At 58.9% G+C, this 7,940-nt stretch overlaps 1 pseudogene; it reads right to left on the bottom strand.

Moving 5' to 3' along the window:
• Nucleotides 1-2,755: 2,755 nt before the first annotated feature.
• On the bottom strand, nt 2,756-5,560 carry LOC129701940 (basic proline-rich protein-like; annotated as a pseudogene).
• Nucleotides 5,561-7,940: the final 2,380 nt, after the last annotated feature.

Below are 7,940 nucleotides of genomic sequence, written 5' to 3'. Positions count from 1 at the left end.
TAGATCGGCTATTGCATGCTAGCCAATCACAGTGCTTGTTAGTAATAGCCCCGCCGAGTACATGCTTTATAATATTAAAAACTCGCCTACGTCAGGCAGTAGATGTAACAGCTCGGAGATGTAAGGTACTGCAGATCCAATGCTGTAAGTGCTTAATAAAGATGTGTTGTATCTTTATGTGCATTTGAGTCTCGTAATTACATGATGTCAGAAGTGGGATTCGAACCCACACCTCCAAGCACCCCCACTACCCAATGACAATCACAGAAGATGTCGCTGCACAGGAAACATGGCAGTGTTCTCAGTCCTGGATGCTAAAAGCTCCTTTTGGCAGATTCCATTAGACCCAAACGCATCTAACCTCACTACTTTCGGCACACCCTTTGGCCGTTTCAAATTTCTGAGGATGCCCTTCGGCATCAACTCCGCCAGCGAAGTTTTCCAGCGCACCATGGAACAACTGTTTGCAGAGTACCCGTGCACCATCATTGTTGATGATATTCTCGTCTATGGTCACGACCTGGCTGAACATGACGCTAATCTGAAGAGAGTGCTCGACCGTGCCAAAGATATTCATCTCAGGCCTGATCCACTGAAAACTGCAACCATCAACAAACTGCCAATTCCCACTGATGTCACGAGTTTGCAACGATTCCTCAGCATGGTCAACTACCTGGTTAAATTTATTCCTAACCTCAGCGAGTTATCGGCCCCCCTGCATGAGCTGACATACAAAGACACGGCATGATCCTGGTACCCACAGCACCAAAGGACCTTTGACACCCTCAAGCTGCAGCTGACTAGTGCGCCAACACTTTCATATTTCGTTCTAAAGTTACCGGTTACGATTACTTGCGATGCGTTCCAGTACGGGCTAGGCGCGGCTGCCTACAGACCACTACCGACGGAGGCATCTAGCCCATCGCATATGCATCCCGTACTCTGACTGATACTGAACAGCGATATGCCCAGATTGAAAAGGAACTGCTCGCTGTGGTTTTCGCATGTTCTAAATTCAAGGACTTTATTTTTGATAAGACCATTACCATCGACACTGACTTGGTCACTATTTTGAACAAGCCGATCCACGCTGCCCCAGCACGACTGCAACGGATGATGATGCAGCTGCAGCGCTTTGATTTCCACATCGTCTACAAGAAAGGTAAAGACATGCACATAGCAGACACGCTATCCAGAGCCCCGCGTAAAACCAGTGAACAGCACCTCTCCGAACAGGACGAATTCTCAGTCATGAAGCTCTCGTTTGTGTCGACTGATCGTTTACGCCGCCTCGACGAACACACGGCTGCTGATGATACTTTACAATTGCTGTCCACAGTCATACGGGACGGTTGGCCCCACAAACTGTCAAACACCCCGCTCGAGGTACGCCCCTACTTCCTAGTTCATGGCGAACTAGTGCTACAGGACGGGATCATAGTCAAGGGCCACAAGGTGGTCCCAACCACACTATGGGATGAATACTACAACGACATCCACAGGGGCCACCCCGGCGCGGAGGCCACCCTCCTACGAGCACAAAGTATGTTTTACTGGCCCGGAATGACCAAAAACATACGTGAAAGAACCGACGCATGCGCTACTTGCAACAGTTTAACACCACATCAGCAGAAGCAGCCTCTTCTGCCCCAACCAGTACCTCCTCTCCCGTGGTCCTCGCTGGCCACCGACATCTTCGAATGGCATGGTAAACACTATCTGGCTCTTGTAGCCTCTTACTCGGGATGGGTCGAAATAGACCTACTGCAAACCATTTCCTCTGAGTCAGTAATCGAATAGTTGCAATGGCACCTCTCTGTGCATGGATCCCCTGCACGTATTCAGACTGACAATGGCAGGCAATTCACCAGCCAAGCATTTAAGAACTTTGCTGAAAGATGGGACTACCAACACATTACCAGCAGTCCCGGGTTCCCCGCAGTCCAATGGACTGGCCCGAATGCGCCGTTCACAGTGCGAAACAACATGGAACGTTCTTACCTTGCCAGATCCGACATATACCTGGACTTGCTCAATCTACGAAACATTGCATGGGACCCCATCCAATCTCCAGCCCAGCGACTAATGTCCCACCAAACCTGTGCACCCGTGCCTGTCTCTCAGCAATTCAAACGGGATACACAGATGCGTTTCTTCGACAAGTCCAGCAAGCCACTTAAACCACTTGCACGTGTTGTAACTCTGGAGAAAGGAATAGATGCCGTTTTTGGTCAAGACCCTCTTTCAGACATTTCCTCCAGAGAAGCTTTCTGTCCCGCTGAGTTACTCCAGCGTTTTGTCCGTCTTCAGTGTAAACCAGAATCTGCAGTTCCTCCCTACACTTCTCAGACAACCTAAAGGGGCTGTCCCACTTGGGCGACCTAATCTGCGAGTTAAGAAGAGTGTCTTCGACCTTCAAGCTCGAGGGCACTCACCTGGAAAACCTCGAGCTGAATCGACCGTCCACGTTGAAACCATGAGCTGGATCGACCGACCGCACACACACAAACACAGAGTGCAAATGCGGGTGGGGAATGGAATGGGGGAGACGCTGTCTGAAATTCACCACCCGCGATGAAGGAGAAGAAGGGGGGAGAGAAAATAGGGGCCACAGGGTAAGGGAAATTCCTTTAGGAGACTCGGGGGGGGGAGAAGGGGGGGGGGGGAGAGAGGGGGGGGAGAGCGCCGGGGGGGAGGGAGAGGGGGGGAGGGAGCCGGGGGGGAGGCGGGGGGGGGGGGGAGAGGAGAAGAGGGGGGGAGGAGAAGGGGGGGGAGGAGAGGGGGGGGAGGAGAAGGGGGGGAGGAGAAGGGGGGGGAGGCGGGGGGAGAAGGGGGGGGGGGGGGGGGGAGAAGGGGGGGGGGAGAAGGGGGGGGGGAGAGCGGGGGGGGGGAGAGAAGGGGGGGGGAGAAGGGGGGGGAGAAGGGGGGGGGAGGGGGGGAAGGGGGGGGGGAGAAGGGGGGGGAGAGGGGGGGGGGGGAGAGGAGAGGGAGGAGAAGGGGGGGAGAAGGGAGAAGGGGGGGGGGAAGGGGGGGGGAGAAGAGGGGGGGAGAGGGGGGGGGAGAGAAGGGGGGGGGAGAGACAGGAGAGGGGAAAAAGAAGAGAAGGAGGGGGAAGAGAAAGGGAAGGAGGAGGGAGAAGAGGAGGGGAACGGGGGGGAGGAAAAGGGGGGGGAGAGAGAAAGGGGGGGGGAGGTGGGGGAAAGGGAAAGGGAAAAACGAGAAGAGGGGGAGAGAGGGGGGGGGGGGGGGGAGGGGGGGGAAGGGGAGAAGGGGGGAGAAGGGGGGGGGAAGGAAGGGGGGGGACGGGGGGGGGAGAAGAAGGGGGAGAAGAGGGGGGGGAGAAGGGGGGGGGGAGAAGGGGGGAAAGAGAGGGGGAGGGGGGGGGGGGGAGAAGGGGGGGAGGGGAGAGAAGAGAAGGGGGGAGAGGAGAAAGGGGGGGGAGGGGGGAGGAAGGGGGGAGAGGGAACGGGGGGGGAGGAGAGGGGGGGGAGAGAGAAGGGGGGGGGAGTGAGGGGGGGGGGGGAAGAGGAGGAGAAGGGGGAGGAAAGGGGGGGGGGGAAGGGGGAAGGGGGGGGGGGGGGGGGGAGAGAAGGAGGGATGGGAGGGGAGGGGGAGGAGGAGAAGGGGGGGAGGAAAAAGGGGGGGGAGAGGAGGGGGGGGGGGAGGGAGAGGGAAGGGGAAGAGAGAGGAGACGGGGGGGGGGAAGGGGGGGGGGAGAAAGCGAAGGGGGAGGGGAGGAGAGAGGGGAAGGGGGGAAGAAGGGGGGGGAGAAGAGGAGGGAGGGGAGGGGAGGAAGGAGGGGGGGAAGAGGGGAGGGAGGAGAGGGGGGAGGAAGAGAAAGGGGAGAGAGAAGAAGGGGGGGGAGCGAAAGGGAGAGGAAGGGGGAGGAGAAGGGGGGGGAGAAGAAGGGGGGGAGAAAGAAGGGGGGGGGAGGGGAGAGGGGAGAAGGGGGGGGAGAAGGGGGGGGGGGAGAAGAAAGGGGAGGAAGGGGAGAGGAGAGGGGGGGGGAGAAGAGGGGGAGAGAGAAGGGGAGGGAGAAGAGGGGGGGAGAGGGGGGAGAGAAAGGGGGGGGGGAGAAGGGGGGAGGAGAGGGGGGGGAGAGAGGGGGGAGGAGAAAGGGGGAGGAGAAGGGGGGGAGAAGAAGGGGGGGAGAAGAAGGGAGGGAGGAGAGGAGAGGAAGGTGGGGGGAGAAGGAGAGGAGGGGGAGAGAAGAGGAGGGGGAAGGGGGGGAGAGGGGGGAGGGGGGAGAAGAAGGGAGGAGAAGGGGGGGAGGAGAAGAAGGGAGAGAAGGGGGGGAGAGAGGGGGGGGAGAGAAGGAGGGGGGAGAGAGGAAGGGAAGGGGAGGGGAGAAGGGGGGGGAGGAGAAGGGGGGGAGGGGAGGGGAAGGGGAGGAAGGGGAGAGAGAGGAAGGGGAGGGGGGGGGGAGGAGGGAGGGGGAGAGAGGGAGGAGGAAGAGAGAGGGGGGAGGGGGAGGAAGGGGGGGGAGGGAGGGGGAGAGAGGGGGAGGGGGGGGGAAGGGGGGGGGGGGGGAGAGGAAGAGGGGGGGGAGGGAGAGGAGGGGAGAAGGGGGGGCGGGGGGGGGGGGGGGGGGGGGGGGAGGAGGGGGGGGGGGGGGGGGGGGAGAGGGGGGGGGGGGGGGGGGGGGGGGGGGGGGGGGGTAAGGGGGGGAGGGGGAGAGGGGGGGGGGGGAGGGGGGGGAGGGGAGGGGAGGGGGGGGAGGGGGGGGGGGGGGGGGGGGGGGGGGGGGGGGGGGGGGGGGAGGGGGGGGGGAAAGAGAGGGGGGGGGGGGGGGGGGGAGGGGAAGGGGGGGGGGGGGGGAGGGGGAGGGAGAGGGGGGGAGGAGGAGGGAGGGGGGGGGAAGGGGGGAGGGGGGGGGGAGGGGGAGAGGGGGGGGAGAAAGAGGGGGGGGGGGGGGGGGGAGAGGGGGGGGGGGGGGGGGGGGGGGGGGGGGGAGGGGTGTGGTGGGTGTGCGTGGGTTCGTTTGGTGTGTGGGGTGTGGGAGCGCAGGGGCCGGCGGTCACGGGGGGGGAGAAGGGGGAGGAGAGAGAGGGGGGGGGAGGGAGAAGGGGGGGGGGGGAGAGAAGGGGGGGGGAGAAGGGAGGGGAAGGGGAGGAGGGGAGAGGGGGAGAAAGGGAGGGAAGGAAAAGGGGGGAGAAGGGGGGGAGAGAAGGGGGGGGAAGAGGGAGGGGGAGGGGGGAAGAGGGGGGGGGAGAAGGGGGGGAGGGGGGAAGGGGGAAGAGGGAGGAGAGGGGGGGGGGAGAGGAGAAGGGGGGGAGGGGGGGGGGGGAGGGAGGGGGGGGGGGGGGGGGGGGGGGGGGGGGGGGGGGGGGGGGGGGGGGGGGGGGGGGAGGGAGGGGAGGAGAGAGGAGGGGGGGAGGGAGGGGGGGGGGGGGGGAGGGGGGGGGAGAGAGAGGGGGGAGGGAGAGAGAGAAAGGGGGAGAAGGGGGAGAAGGGGGGGGGGGGAAGGGGGGGGGGGAGGAGAGGGGGGGGGAGAGGAGGGGGGGAGAAGGGGGGGGGGGAGAGAAGGGGGGAGAGGGGGGGGGGGAGGGAGGGGAGGAAGGGGGGGGGAGAAGGGGGGGGAGAAGGGGGGGGGAGGAGGGGGGGAGAGAAGGAGGGGGAGAAGACGGGGGGGGGAAGAGGGGGGAGAGAGGAAGAGAAGGGGGGGGGGAGAAGGGGGGGGGGAGAGAGGAAGAAGGGGGGGGGAGAAGGGGGGGGGAGAAGGGGGGGCGAGAGAGAAGGGGGGGGGGAGAAGGGGGGGGAGAGGAGAGGGGGAGGGAAAGGGGGGAAAAGAGAGGAGAAGGGGGGGGGGAGAGGGGTGGGGAGGAGGGGGGGGGGGGTGCGGGGGAGGGAGGGGGGAGGAGAGTGGAGAGGGGGGGAGAGGGGGGGGGGGGGGGAGAAGGGAGAGGAGGGGGGGAGGGGGGGGGGGGGGGGGGGGGGGGGGGGGGGGGGGGGGGGGGGGGAGAAGGGGGGGGGGGGCGAGAGGGGGGGGGGAGAGAAGGGGGGGAGAAGGGGGGGGGGAGAAGGGGGGGGGGGGGGGGGGGAGAAGGGGGGGGGGCGTCGCGAAAGAAGGGGGGGGGGGGGAGGAGAATGAGTGGAGACAGTAATAATGTTTAGCGGGCATTTAAGATTCCCGGTAGGTTTTCCTTGGTCCTGAAAACTCCACTGAGCCAATCAAAATGCCCGGTCAGCGAAGGAGATTGTCTACGGCTGCCCTCGACTGCCAGTAACTAAATAGCGACCCCACTCCACTGCACTACGAGTGGCAATGTTACAAAATTTTGAGATTTAAAACATCAAGTCTGCAATTTATCCCATCAGATAAAGCATAACAATAAGTTTAATTTGACACCAAATTCACTTTCATATCTCAAGTATTAAAAACGTTATGACCATTTTCATACTCGGAAATTAGCATCTTGTTCCCTATTGATTTTCAATGGAAATTACAAAAAAGCTGTGATCTTGGATAGTCAAACGCCCATTTCTTAAGGAAAGATTTAAATAGCCTAAGTGTCCAAAGATTATTCACAAATAATTCACAATATAACATGATTTTTATATCTAATTTACATTAATTTATAGGCCAAATGGAAGGAATTTAGTGTTCAATTGCTGTAAATAAATGCCCATTTAAATCGGCTTTCTAGTGGGTTCATGTGGAACGCGCTGGTTTAGAACGTTGACATCGCGCTGGATTAGTGCCCTCAAATGCCGAGAAAAATACTGCGGGATATAAAAAGCCCAAAATGAACTATTCGTTATAGATAACTTGATATATAGGGTTATATATATGCCCCATTTAATGTAAAAATAAGGTACATACCTTTAATTGTTTGCTTTATAAAACCCTGGGGCTGCGAGTGGTTGCGAAATCAGAGAGTAATTTTAAAACTATTAGAACTATATTATCGAGGCCTATAAAACTAATAATACCTTTTGCGACCGGGTCTTGCAGCGATTTTTCGTTAATGATTTACTAGGCTGAACATGTGCGATTAGTACAGCCTAGTAAAAATCGCGTTTTAAACCCGCCCCCTCCAAACAGCACCAAAATCGCGGACCTGGCTGAGGGCAGATTCCCAATGGCGATTCAGGTAGGTTTTGTAACATACCTACTACGAGTTAATAAGAACCATGCCGACCAATTTTCACTCGCGGAAAATATTTCAACATGCTGAAAAATTTCCGTGACCTAGCTGAGGCCGCGAGTATGCGGGAACTTTCCTCGAGCATGAAGGAGTGTTTCAGTGACCTCATAGGACCTCCTAGGACTATGCTGCGAGTTTGACGGTCGAAGTCACTCTTCTAAACTCGCAGATTAGGTCTCCCAAGTGGGACAGCCCCTTAACATCCTTTGTGCCAATAAAAAAAAAACAAATAACTTAATCTCATTGCCGCCAAACTGTGCTTCGATAAAGGATATCAAGTGCCATTGAAACAGCTTCAATAGCCACGTTAACACCTCATAAAATCTACATAAACTATTTGAATTTCACCTGTAGGGTTCAGGGAGCACATGAAAGGTTTCCATGAAACATGGAACATGCCACTGAAACCGATGTTGGTTTCTGCAAGCCATTTCTGAATCATGCAGTGCAACGTTCTTGCCACAATCACTGTTTAACTTACCACTTCAGTCAACTCGTGAAGACACATAAGGGCCTGTCCCACTTGGGTGACCAAATCCGCGAGTTCTGGCGAGTTTGCCCTCAACTCGTACTCGCAGCTTGGTCGACACAAGGTCGTAGGAGGTCATCGTTACTCTCCTCCATGCTCGAGAGTGGGCTCCGCGTACTCGAGGTCTCAGCTCGGTCGCGTCTTTTTTTCAATATCTTAAAAAATGCCCGCGAGCAAAAAAGGTCGCCATGGAATAAAATAGATACTTTTTTTACTCGTAGGTTTAGTTGTAGTAGGTCGTAGTAGGTTGGCATGTTGGTCGT

The sequence above is a fragment of the Leucoraja erinacea genome, chromosome 12, assembly GCF_028641065.1.
Source record: "Leucoraja erinacea ecotype New England chromosome 12, Leri_hhj_1, whole genome shotgun sequence".
Taxonomy (NCBI): Eukaryota; Metazoa; Chordata; class Chondrichthyes; order Rajiformes; family Rajidae; genus Leucoraja; species Leucoraja erinaceus.
This window is presented reverse-complemented; position numbering and strand designations above follow the sequence as displayed.